Raw genomic sequence first — 14,880 nt, forward strand, 5'->3', positions numbered from 1 at the left:
ACTAAGGTTGTGGTTTGTGTGTATACTTTAACCTGTTGCGATCCGTGGTTATTTTAAGTAGTGTTATTATATATATTATTTCATAAATAGATTTATATATTGTGTGTATGTGTGTTGTGAACCCCAAACTTCTGACCCGGGTTTGGTATCAGCGCTACAGGTTATAAGCCACAGACACAACCCTAGATTGTCGGGAATGGGTAGAGGGTTAGGATTAGGAGTAAGAAATAAAAAAATAGGACGTCGAGAGGATAAGTGCGACTATATACTAGGTCTTTCGTATGATTCGTGTTGTGATTCAAGATTCTTATTTTGCAATGTGATTTTAAGATAGCAGCGATGGTAGATCCTATCATTCATGTACCATCTGATCATTCAGAGCTTTCAGTTCGACATGCCAATCTTGGCTCAATAAAAAAACAACATGAATCAACAACAACAGAGACATGCCAATCTTCAGGTAACTTTTAAGACTTTTCAGGCGGTGAATCCACCGGAATTCAAAGGTTCTTTAGATCCAATCGAAGCAAGAGTTTGGTTAAAGGAGATCGAGAAGTCATTTTCTTTAGTCAATGTGAGAGAGGAACATAAAACGAAGTTTACGAGTTTCTATCAGAAGAATGAAGCCACCTATTGGTAGGAAACTATTAAGACATTGAAAGGTACAAATGTTATTGTATGGGATAAATTCAAGGAGTTGTTCTTAGAGAAATATTTTCCTCAATTTGTTTTGGATCAAATGGAATTAAAGTTTCTGGAGTTAAAGCAGGGGAATATGTCAGTAGTAGATTATGAAAGTAAGTTTGAGGAATTGTCCAGGTTTGTACCATTTTATGTAGACACTGATAGGAAGAAATCCAAGAGATTTCAACAAGGTATTAAGCCATGGATCAGAAGGAAGGTAGCTATATTTGAGTTGGATACGTATGTAGGAATAGTACAGAAAGCTATGATTACGGAGACAGAAAGTGAAATGTCACAAAAAGAGATTGAGAGTAAGAAGAGGAAGTTTGAGGGAAATAAAGGACAGTCACAAGTAGGGAAGTTTCCAAATGTTGGTAATCAGAAGAAAGGCAAGTTTTAGACGGGAAGGAATTTTAATTTCAGGAAGCAAAATGTGGGAGACGGAGGATAAGGCAACCGTCTAGCCATGGAGAAGCAACCAAATCAGCAAAGGCTAGTTGTACCAGAATGCCATGTGGAAAGAGACATGGAGGAGTTTGTAATAAGTTAAATGTGGTATATTATAGATGTAACCAGAAGGGGCACTATTCAAGGGAGTGCCATAATCAACTAACCAGAGCGCCAACAAATAAGGATCAACCTACCAGGAATCAAACATGCAAGGTTCCAACAATTGGGTTTACATGCTTCAAGTATGGAAAACCAGGATATATAGCGAGGGATTGCTAAACACCAGCCCCAGTGAGTAATGTGCTGAGAAAATATGGGATCTACTCTAGTAGTGAATGAACCTCCCAAAGCTAGAGTTTATGATATGTCTATGAAGGATGCTATTCAGGACATTGATGTTGTGGCATGTACGCTACTGTGAATTCTTTATGTGCTAACATGTTAGTAGATACGAGAGCAATTAGATCATTTATTTCTCAAGATTTTATTGATAAGCCAAACTGCCCAGCTGGATTATTAAATGAGATTATGACTGTAGAATTAGAAAATTAGGAACGTGTATCCATTAACCAAGTATGTACGGATTGTGAGATTGAGATTTCTGTTAATAAGTTTTGTGCTGACTTGATACCATTTAAGTTAGGAGAATTTGACATGATTCTAGGAATGGACTGGCTATCTAAGCATGATGCTCAGATAGACTTTCATAATAAGAAGGTAATTTTAAAGACACCAGATGAGAAAGTGGTGGCATTTAGAGGTCAAAGGCAAGTGAAGAATTTCTTAACAATGATTCAAGATAATAAATTACTGTGACAATGATGCGAGCATTATATTGCTTATGTAATAGAGAGAAATCAGGAGCCAACAAAACTTGAAGATATTCCAATATTCAATGAATTCCCAAAATTGTTTCCAGACGAATTACCAGGACTTCCTCCAGATAAAGAAATTGAGTTTGTGATTGATTTAACACCTGGATTGGAACTGAAGGAGTTAGCAAAGGGCCCATACATAACGGTGCCTGTTGAAATGAAGGAGTTAGCAAAGAAATTGCAAGAGTTGTTAGAAAAAGGAGTGATTAGACCCAGTGTCTCCCCATGGGGTGCACCGATGCTATTTTTTAAGAAGAAGGATGGAAGCATGAGATTATGTATCGACTATCGGGAGCTCAATAAGATTACTATCAAGAACAAGTATCCATTACCTCGAATCGATAATTTGTCTGAACAGTTAAAAGAAGCAAAGTATTTTTCCAAGATTGACTTGATATCCGGATATCACCAACTGAAGATTAAACCTGAAGACGTATCGAATACATCTTTCAGAATAAGGTACAGTCATTATGAATTCTTAGTGATGTCATTTGGATTGACTAATACCCTAGCAGCATTTATGGACTTGATGAACATAATTTTAAGGAATATTTGGACAAGTTTGTCATTGTGTTTGTAGATGATAATTTGATCTACTCGAAGTCAATGGAAGACCATGCGGAGCACTTAAGGAAACCTTTTGGAATTTTGATAAAGGAAAAATCGTATGCTAAATTTTCAAAGTGTGAGTTTTGGTTACAAGAATTTATATTCTTAGGGCACATAGTTAGTAACGAAGGGATCAAAGTGGACTTAGCGAAGATTGAAGATATTATGAATTGGGAAAGGCCAAAAACATCAACAGAAGTGAGAAGTTTTTTAAGATTGACATGATATTATCGAAGATTTGTTCAAGATTTCGACACCTCTGACAAAGCTTACTAGGAAAAATGAGAATTTTATATGGAACAAGAAGTGTAAAGAAAGTTTTCAGGAATTAAATAAGAGGTTTATCACGACACCTATTTTGTCGCTTCCAGATGATCAAGGAAAGTTTGTAATCAATAGCGATTCTTCTCATAAGGAATTAGGTTGTGTTCTGATGCAACACAATTAAGTTATTACATATGCATCTATACAAATGAAACCTCATGAGCACAAGTATCCTACTCATGATATAGAACTAGCAGCAATAGTATTCGCCTTGAAGATTTGGAGACATTATCTATATGGAGAAAGGTATGAGATTTATATGGACCATAAGAGTTTGAAGTACATATTAATGTAAAAGGAACTTAATATGAGAAAACGAAGATGGTTGGAGATGATCAAGGATTATGATTGCACGATTAACTATCACCCAGGAAAAGCAAATATAGTGGCAGACGCGTTAAACAGAAAGGAGAGATTATATGTGTTTAAAGTACCTGAAGAGTTATATAAGGAATTTGAGAAATTGGAATTGGAGGTCAGAATTTGTAAGCCTAATAAAGCAAAGATGTATTGTGACGGCCTAAACCCCGGGGTCAGGAGTTGACGTTACTAAACACAATTGCCAAAAATATAAACAACAGAATTATTATTAAAATATACTAACTTGACCCCGAACCAAGATCCGATCCAGGTTCAAGTATAATTCAGGTTCTCATTATTACAAACTCTTTATTCAACAACTAAGACACACAAACTTTATTCAGCAACTCTTCAGACCTCATGGTCTGATACAAACTACCTCAGAGGAGCCAGGTCCAGTAGGGGCGGGAACACGGGTCGGTCTAACTGATCTTCTAGGCATCTGCGAAATATACATAACAGTTTCCAAGAGTGAGCATAATCGCTCAGCTGTACCAAATATGAATAACAGATTAAAAACTGGAATGTAACAATAAACAGGAACAGAACTGTAATCATGATATCAATATTTCATAATGAAAATTAAAGGTAACTGGATATCACTATTTAGCATGCTTTGTTAAAACATTATAGCAGTGTGCTGGGTAATACCAGAGTCCAATTTTAGCATGCTACTCATTTTATACAACCGCTGTATCAACCAATTATACTCTTATATAATTCACAAATCCCATTCAGATACATAGCGGATATGTGAAGACAGCTGATCAAGCTATCAACACCAGACGGCTCTAACTGCCATCCCATTTACCTGTTCCGGAACTCAAAGACTAGCTAGGTTTCTGACCTGCTGGACTAATCGGTTTTATAATGCGCGCAACTGAATTAGCCTCTTACGCTACCTCAATAGGCCTACTATGGCCCCAATGTATCCCATATCTGACCGTTTTATCCAGTTTTCAAAACACTTGTACCTATCTCATTTTCAAAATCATTTAATTAACCAGCACACATATAAAATCCGTTTCGCAATTCATTTCATTTGAGACAGGTACCTTTCGAAGTTACTTTTCCCCAAAACAATTCGAAAACAATGATTTTATAACTACATGGGATACGTAACTTAAAACATTTCTGTTCCATTACGAGAATAAAACATTTAGCTATTCATATACACTGAACCATAAAAGAATGGTCAGGGGTACTTGCCTTGCAACGCTTTAGAAACCCTAAGTAGCTTTCACGGTGACTTTGATCCTGGAACAACTCGACTGGGATCTACAATTAAAGAATACCCTAATTAGTTATACTGATATGCTTGATATCCTCAAATCCTAATAACCCAAATCCGACAACCCGACTCGTATTATTATTATACACATAATCATGTAATCACGTCTCTCGACATAAATAAGGGTAACACGTAAAATATAATTATGTACGATTACAAATATATTTTTAGAAAATTTTGGCAGCAACTTCTTTATTTATAAGACTACCCGTCGATTATAATCAACGTCAACAATTCTCAACAATCCACAACATTATTCCACCATTTATATAACGTACATCCCAACACCAATCAAAATTAGTTATTTAAATCCAAACATATTTTACATAATTATTTTATTTTATTTATTTATAGAATTTAGGACTCAAAACATCATCATCACCGTCCACCGTCCGCTCATAGCGAGTCATCGCGGTACGGCGGCAAAATTTCCGGGGTACCCGATAATTAGGATTCCAACCAAAAATTTCACCGATTTTTAAAATTATTTTTAGTGCACGGTATTTTATTTCACAAAATCAGTCAACAAAAATCCCTGCAATAACACAAATTAATTCATATTAAACCAACTGCACAATAATTAAGCCCATAATTAGAGCCCACTACTAAACCCAACTGTCAGGCCCAATAATAGGCCCAACAAAAACCAACACAATCGAGCCCAACAGAATCCAACACAAGGAAACAGCACAACACAGGACCAACATGACCACAGCACACACGCGCCACGGCTCGTGCGCACACACCGCAAACAACACACACAACTCACACACACCACACACACAACACACACAACACACACAACACCATACAATACACACACAATCACACACAAACGCCTACCGCCGCCACCAACCGGAAAACCAGCGGCAACAGCGGCCAGAGAAAGGAAGAGACAACGAGGGAATACAAGAAAACAGGCAGCATAGTAATTACCGAGAGGAGGTGGAAGCAAGCGAAGGAAGAAGAAAATAAAAACGGAACCAAGAAACGAGAGAGAGAAGAGAGCAACAGGGAGAGACAATAGAGAGATGATGTTTTAATCTCCCCAAAGCCAACTGCTGACACGTATCTGTTAATTGGATACGTGTCAATTTCTTTTATAAGATTTTGACACGTATCCCAGATATACCCGGGAACTGAAATTTTGCCTCGAAAACTGAATTTAGCGAACCAAGCCACCCTTAAAATAATTTCGACAAATTTCCAAAATAAAAGGGAAAATAATGTAAATATCCCGAAGTTATGGAAACATAAATTTCGAAATTTTTAAAACAATTCTGGGTTGCGCTGCATACCCGCTTTTTAATAAATAACGAAACAACGCGCGCATGAAACGATTCCCGAAAATTCCCAAAATAATTTTAAAATTCTCAGAATAATACGAACATAATAAAATATAAATTTCATAATTTTTAAAGATTCGCATAATTAAATATGGATTTTAGCATTTAACACACTCAGAAAATCATTTAAAAATGAATAATTAACAAAATATTAATTTCTCAATTTTATAAAGTCCTAAAAATAATTATTGAAATTATAAAATTAGAAAACCAATTTTAAAAACAACCCGAATATTTATGGAATTAAAATTACAATAAAGTCACCTTTACAAGTAAAATAAAATCACATAACTCATCAATAAATCACATAATTCCAATCCCACATATCAACAAATCATAATTAATTAAATAACAATCAATAACCGCTGCCAAAATCAATACACATCTTTTATTTATTTACTTAAACTTTTATTACACTTCCAAATATTATAAATAAAATAAAAATAAAAATACACGAGTCGTTATATTCTTTCCCCCTTAAAAAGATTCTGTCCCCAGAATCTAACTCAACTAAACAAATGAGGATATTTATCAAGCATGTCTGACTCGAGGATTTCTCCACAAAACTTTTACTATAGGAATTGACTTATTCCTAAGGACTCGTTCCTTACGGTCTAGGATTTGAACCGGTTGTTCTACATAGGACAAATCTTGTTGAAGCTCAATCGGTTCATATTCTATAATTTGATTCGAATTAGGGACATAGGGCTTCAACATAGATACGTGGAACACATTATGAATGTGCTTCCACTGCGGTGGTAACGCTATCTCATAAGCGACCTTTCCCACTCTCTTCAAAACCTCAAAGGGTCCTATAAATCTAGGGCTAAGTTTACCCTTCTAACCAAATCGTACTAACCCTTTCCAAGGCGATACTTTTAGTAACACCAAAGCTCCTATCTCAAAGTCCATGTCTTTCCTATGCAAATCTGCGTATTTTCTTTGTCTATCTTGAGCTGCTTCCAATCTTTTCCGAATCAACACTATGGCATCTCTAGTCTGCTGAACCAACTCAGGGCCTAACACTTTCTTTTCTCCTACCTCATCCCAGTACAATGGTGATCTACACTTTCGTCCATACAAAGCTTCATAAGGTGACATCCCTATACTGGCATGGTAGCTGTTATTATACGAGAACTCAATCAAAGGTAGGTGCTCGTCCCAATTACCCTTAAAATCTATGTAAGTCATATGTCATAGCCTATTTGTATATTCGAGGATTCAACTCAACTCAAATAAGAATGTAATAAGTAAATAGTGGATCGACCGTCAGAGAGATCTCGCAAAGTAATATCTGTCAAAGGATTCAGAAACAAGGTTCATCTACAGACTTGAGGAGTTAATTCACTGGAAGAAGTTCAAGAAGTTGATCATGCCTCAGTGATATAAATCAAGATCGTGGATTTAATCAAGTGACAGAGATCTCGTAAGAGTATCATTAATTACAAGGATTTAATCTGAAGAAAATCAGAGTATCAAAGTCAAGACATGAAGAAACGTCACGGAAGTTAGTCACTCATGAACCAGACAGTACATCGAGTGTCAACGTTGAAGTGGTGGAATTGATTCATAATTTTCAGTGATTTTCAGAAGATATTCAGAAGATTGGTTGCTGCTCACGGTTAGTATTAATTCTCTATTAATTAAATTAAGTCATATAATTTAATTAAGAAAATAAATTATATCTGCAAAGATTAATTTATTGATTAATTAAATTAATTGATTAATTAATTCAGAATTAATATTAAGGATTTTCAGGTTTTTAATTGGTTTAAAATCTGTTTAAATTGAAACAAGGCAAACTGATTGTATTAGTATGACAATCGGTATGACAATCAATAGTCATACCGAAAGTCATGCTAATTCATTTAATTGTCTTGATTAGAATTTTTATTAGATTAAAAATCTGTTATTAATCTTTGCAAGACAATCTGAATTGTACTTATGTGACAATCGGTATGACAATCAATTGTCATACCGAAAGTCATGCCAGTTCAAATAGATTGTCCTGCCGAAAGTCATGCTGGTTCAAATGATTGTCTTGCTAGTTCAAAATGATAGTCTCACCGAAAGTCTTATTGAACAAAAGATTGTCATACCAGTTCATTCATCTCAGCTGTTTGATAAAAAGAAGCAGAAGACTTTTTGTTTCATTAGCAATCAACACAGCAACCAATACAGAACAAGAGAGAACACAGCAGAAAACAAAAGAAAAATATTTCATCATTCATCTGCTTATTCAAGATCAATATTCTAGTTGTTAATGTTAAATCCAAACCACTAGAATTATTTATCTTGTTCTTGTATATCAATCTAGCGGATCAAAATCCCTAGAACTTAATCTCAAATCGCTTTTAGCATTTGATCTTTTAATTACAAAAATAGAAAAAGTTCATGTCGAATTTATTCTAAATTTGTGATAATTGATTTGAGATTAATACCTTGTAATCGATACAGTTGTTGTAACACATTTCAAGTTTAATAATATTTTTATTTAACTTGAATTTTGTTTCACATTTTTTATTCCGCATTTTATTCGATTATTTGGTAACGTTTGTATTCAACCCCCCTTCTACAAACACATTGGGACCTAACAATTGGTATCAGAGCCTTCTGATTAACGAACAAATCAAGATCCTAGACTTTTGTGATTTTTCAACTCTTTGAATTTTTATTCATTCAAAAATTCATAATGACTTCACATAAAGTTGGAACCGTTAAAATTCCACAATTTGATAAAGAAAATTATATTATGTGGAAGAAGAAGATGCTCTTGTTTTTACAAGTTGCAAATCCCAAATATTCAAGCTTGTTAAAGAAGGATATAAAAACTCCAATGGTTATTGAACCGGAGGTAATAATAGATGGTGTGGTGACTACTAAAGCCAGAACCTATCCAAAAGATCCTGAAGATTTTACTCCTGCTGAGAAGGAAGAATTCTCCTTGGATGCCAGCCTTCAATTAATATTAATTGATTCCCTTGATCCCCTGATGAACAGACATGTGATGAACTGTAAAAATGCTAAACACATGTGGGAAACTATTGAGGTAATTAATGAAGGCACAGAGGAAGTTAGGGAAAACAAGTTGGAGATCCTAACCTCTGAATATGAACATTTCAAATCAAATCCAGGAGAAGGAATTACTGAAGTGTTTGAGAGATACAATGCGTTGATCAACAACCTGAACATCAATGGAAAGTATTATTCAGTCAGGGAGGTCAACAAAAAGTTTCTTTTAACACTACCAACTCATCTTGAACATAGAATCACTGCCATTAGAGAAGCTAGAGATCTGAGTGAGATTTCTTTGGACAGGCTCTATGGAGTGTTAAAAACCTATGAGTTGGAGCAGATTCAACAGAAGGAAGTCTACGGGAAGGATAGAATGGTCAGCACATCTACTGCACTTGTAGCTGAAGGTCAACAACAACAACAATCTCAACAGTTAGAAAGAATGGTACAGTTTTCTAAGGGTGAGGAAAATGAGTTAGTAGCAGAATATGATCCTCCTACTACAAATCAATCAAGTGATGATTTTTATTCCTTGGAAGAACTGGAGCAATTGGAAGATGAATCAATGGCCCAAATTGTCAAGAGATTCTCTCATGTCAGATTCAAGAAGAATCCCAAGTTTAAGTACAAGTCCAACTACAACAAATTCCAGAAAGGTGGATCTTCATCCTCTAACACCAGCAGTGGTGGATACAAAACAGGGATGGTTGATCGAAGCACCATTAGATGCTATAACTGCAATGAGTTGGGACACTTTGCCACAGAATGTAGGAAGCCAAAGCAAGTAAGAAAGAACTCTGAAAGGGCTTATCTGGCAAAGGGAAGAAGCTGGGATGATACTGATAGTGAAGATGAAGATGAAGGAAATCTTGCTCTTATGGCTATTGATGGAAAAGCTTCATCGTCAAGAATAGAGGTAAAACTTTCTGATGCTGAAATGGTTTATCATCTAAGAGGTAACTTAGATTGTGCACGTCGTGATAATGAACTGTTAAGTTTACAGATCACAGACCTTGAGAAAGAGGTCAATGAATTAAGACTTGTGCACATTAATCAAGACAAATTAAAAGAACAGGTATCTTTTCTAGAGAATAGAGTTGACTGTTATAGAAAACTCGAAACTATTCTCAAAGACAAGATCACCGGTCTTGAGACTAAGGTTAGAGCCTACTTCAATTCTTGTTCGAAGGCTAAAGAGTTCTACAGTAAGCAATCTGTTAATCAAACATCTGGAATAGGTTATGATTACAATGTTGCTATTGGAGAATTAGGCATAAACTCCCCTCCTCGTGTATGTGCTAAAGGGAGGGAAGTACCACATGTGCTTAAGGGTGTTGATGAACCCCTCTATAAACCATCAATTGCTGAACCATTTGATGCGACCTCTTCTGTTATTCAAGAAGAAATACGTGCTGAGGATCATGCTTATGAGAAGATTGTTTCCAAGTCAAGTGAGTCGAAAGTTCCAGTCAAAGTTGTGAAAGCAACTGAGACTAACTCAGACACACATGAGTTGGATAACAATAATGCCATGTCTACCATGCATAAATTACCTGCTGTTAATCACTCTCATAAAGCATGTGGTGTTGCTAATTGTATGTCTTGTGCTTTTAATATGATGTATGCTTATTTTAATGGTAAGCATGTATCTAATGATAAGACTACTCCTCGTCAGCATGTGAATAACAAGAAGCATGATAGGTCTAAGACTGCTAGTCCTTCTAAGGCTAGAAAGGAGACATTTGTGCCTAAGCTTAAACAGAAATTTGTTAAGGCTGTTTACAAGGTCAAATGTTCAGTCATTGAGAAAGTTGAGACAATTAAAATTAAAAATGTTGTTTTGCCTGACAAAGGACAGTTCTACAAGTATGCCGGGCCCAACCAAGTTTGGGTTCCGAAGAAGGGTTAATCCATTTGTGTTGCAGGGCATTAAACAGGTATAACCGGTAGTGTGGATTCTTGACAGTGGATCATCAAGACATATGACCGGAGATAGAGCCCTGCTATCAAATGTGGATTGAGAAAGCTGGCCCCATGATTACCTTTGGAGATAACAGCAAAGGTTTATCTGAGGGATATGGCTGTTTGCAAGCTGGGAATGTTATCATTGTAATTTTGTATATTGTGCTAGGTTATTATCAGGAAGCAGTATCTAACATATAGCACCAGTGACGAGACTTGAGAATATTACGACATATCAGGCACCTGCTGCACATTACACTTGGAATTGTACTCTAGTAAGATGTGTACAAGTGTACTCCTGATTGGTGAATTAAAAGAGGAAGTCAGTGCACCACAGTTCATGGACTTTGCAGCTGCAGATCTATTGGACTATGCAATCTCTTCTTCACAATCTCACTTCAGGTTGGTATGAACTAGTATACTGCTCAAGCAATCGTCAAGGACATGGTATGGCACTCTAACAGAAGTTATAATTTTATATGAATAAGTAGAGTCGTCATATTAATAACTATCTTATCACTAAGCACAATCATATTGTTTTATATGTGCAGTGGTATATTGATTATGCAACATAACAATTAGTATCTAAAGTACTTGACAAGTATCGGTCAATGATATCTTGTTAACATTATGTTGCAGATATTTGTAAGCTTTTGACATGAATGAGAATTACTTAGACTTTACCCTAAGTGATCAATGTTTTATCAAAAACTCATTCATTTTGAAAAATAAAAATTAAACTTCTTTCTACATTAGTGATTTCTTATTTCATGTAAAATCTTTTTAAATCACTATTGTAAATCATTTTCTCTCTATTACCATATGTTCTGTGTTACAGGTTCAGTCTCCAATGACTTTCTTTCATTGACAGTCATGAGGTTGAAAACCCACAACGTCTATCCCAGACTGTAAAGACAAACACAAAAATAGATACCAACCAACACTCTCTTACCACTAAATATAGTATGAATGAGCGTGAGGGAGATAGTGCCTAGTGCACCACATAAGGAAGGTTCTGTAGTCAACCCAGTGGCTCTGTCTCATACATAGATGAGTAGTATTTAAACCGAGACAACTGCTAGCCCCCATACATCTTCTCAAAAAGATGTAATGGCTGAAAAGGCACAAAAACAGTTACTAGATTCATTCTCTCAACAGGGTGAGTCTATTGAATTTTGCCTGTCGGCCAAGGTATCCGATGTAGTGTCACCACTTCAAACATAAACAATTCTTGATGCACAAGGAGAGGTTACACACACAAAGGATGAGTTGACGGAAACAAGAGTTTCGACCATTTTAAGGTCAGATTCGATTGTTCAAGGTTCGTTAGTGGACCAATTGCCTTTACAGGTGTTAGGAGAGGATACTGATCCAAAAGCCATATGTCAGTGGTCAGTGTCTACCTCCCCAGGCTTAAATCCCCTGGATGCATCTGCGGATAGTGGATCTGACATAGGTGCAGATCGGCAACTTGTTGACAATGATTCAGATATTACCTGATGAGTCACAAGGAAGTGTCTTCACAGACATTAGAAGGGAACTTTGATCTTTATGCTAAAATCGTTGGATCATTGTTTACCTTCCCAGAATTCAAATCTGGAACCCTAAAAGGGAAACTAGCAACTTGTAGATTATGACTCAGATTTATCTGACGAGTTTAACAAGGATGGGGATTTGTGAACTCCCATTGCACCACCTGTGACCTCCTTAAAGGATGGCTAAGGTGATTTTCCTTGCAGGTACAGCTGGATTATGGAGCTATGAGAGAAGAGTGATACACTTGTGAGAATGAGTGTAAACACGAGTGGAGAGAAGAGTGAAACACATGTGAGGTACACTAAAACACAATCACACACTCACAGTGAGGAAGAAACAGAAACTACTTGTTATTTCTTTTCCAACCAAGTGAAATATGAGAACTCCTTCAGACGACGGCATACATTCCTTCTTTAAGGGGGAGATAAAAGCTTAAGTAATAGTTTGGAGGATTCCTCAACTAAGGGGGAGAAATAGCAGGGAGGAAGAAAAAGATCCTACATGTACACTACACCACACCATTGTTGTTTCTAACTACGGATCCTATTGTACGGGAGAGGTGGTAAACACAAGGTGATTTCCTAGTAAGGGAAGAAGCTGTTAGGGGAGTACCATTGGTTTTTATCTGCGGATCCTATTGTACGGGAGAGGTGGTAAAACGAAGGTGATCTTTTTTAATCAGTTGATTCTCATAGGGGGAGAAGCAAGAGATATGGGCTTCTCAACAGGAAATGTGGTTGTATAAATGAAGATGGAACTACTTGAAGATATGTTCAGTCTAGAGGAACATCTACTTGGAATCTGGAAAATGTTAAATCTCATCCAGAACTTTTCTGCTATTTACTTTGCATGTATGTTTATATCTTTTTCTTATTTGTTAGTTGAGTTATCCTCTAGGTATTTGTGTGTTATTGTCTAACAAACAAATAGGGGGAGATTGTAAGTCATATGTCATAGCCTATTTGTATATTCGAGGATTCAACTCAACTCAAATAAGAATGTAATAAGTAAATAGTGGATCGACCGTCAGAGAGATCTCGCAAAGTAATATCTGTCAAAGGATTCAGAAACAAGGTTCATCTACAGACTTGAGGAGTTAATTCACTGGAAGAAGTTCAAGAAGTTGATCATGCCTCAGTGATATAAATCAAGATCGTGGATTTAATCAAGTGACAGAGATCTCGTAAGAGTATCATTAATTACAAGGATTTAATCTGAAGAAAATCAGAGTATCAAAGTCAAGACATGAAGAAACGTCACGGAAGTTAGTCACTCATGAACCAGACAGTACATCGAGTGTCAACGTTGAAGTGGTGGAATTGATTCATAATTTTCAGTGATTTTCAGAAGATATTCAGAAGATTGGTTGCTGCTCACGGTTAGTATTAATTCTCTATTAATTAAATTAAGTCATATAATTTAATTAAGAAAATAAATTATATCTGCAAAGATTAATTTATTGATTAATTAAATTAATTGATTAATTAATTCAGAATTAATATTAAGGATTTTCAGGTTTTTAATTGGTTTAAAATCTGTTTAAATTGAAACAAGGCAAACTGATTGTATTAGTATGACAATCGGTATGACAATCAATAGTCATACCGAAAGTCATGCTAATTCATTTAATTGTCTTGATTAGAATTTTTATTAGATTAAAAATCTGTTATTAATCTTTGCAAGACAATCTGAATTGTACTTATGTGACAATCGGTATGACAATCAATTGTCATACCGAAAGTCATGCCAGTTCAAATAGATTGTCCTGCCGAAAGTCATGCTGGTTCAAATGATTGTCTTGCTAGTTCAAAATGATAGTCTCACCGAAAGTCTTATTGAACAAAAGATTGTCATACCAGTTCATTCATCTCAGCTGTTTGATAAAAAGAAGCAGAAGACTTTTTGTTTCATTAGCAATCAACACAGCAACCAATACAGAACAAGAGAGAACACAGCAGAAAACAAAAGAAAAATATTTCATCATTCATCTGCTTATTCAAGATCAATATTCTAGTTGTTAATGTTAAATCCAAACCACTAGAATTATTTATCTTGTTCTTGTATATCAATCTAGCGGATCAAAATCCCTAGAACTTAATCTCAAATCGCTTTTAGCATTTGATCTTTTAATTACAAAAATAGAAAAAGTTCATGTCGAATTTATTCTAAATTTGTGATAATTGATTTGAGATTAATACCTTGTAATCGATACAGTTGTTGTAACACATTTCAAGTTTAATAATATTTTTATTTAACTTGAATTTTGTTTCACATTTTTTATTCCGCATTTTATTCGATTATTTGGTAACGTTTGTATTCAACCCCCCTTCTACAAACACATTGGGACCTAACAATCTAGAACACAGACTCTCAACATATCCTCTATGGTCTGAATCATTCTCTCACTTTGGCCGTCCGTCTGAGGGTG

Source organism: Apium graveolens, chromosome 4 (assembly GCF_009905375.1).
Source record: "Apium graveolens cultivar Ventura chromosome 4, ASM990537v1, whole genome shotgun sequence".
Taxonomy (NCBI): Eukaryota; Viridiplantae; Streptophyta; class Magnoliopsida; order Apiales; family Apiaceae; genus Apium; species Apium graveolens.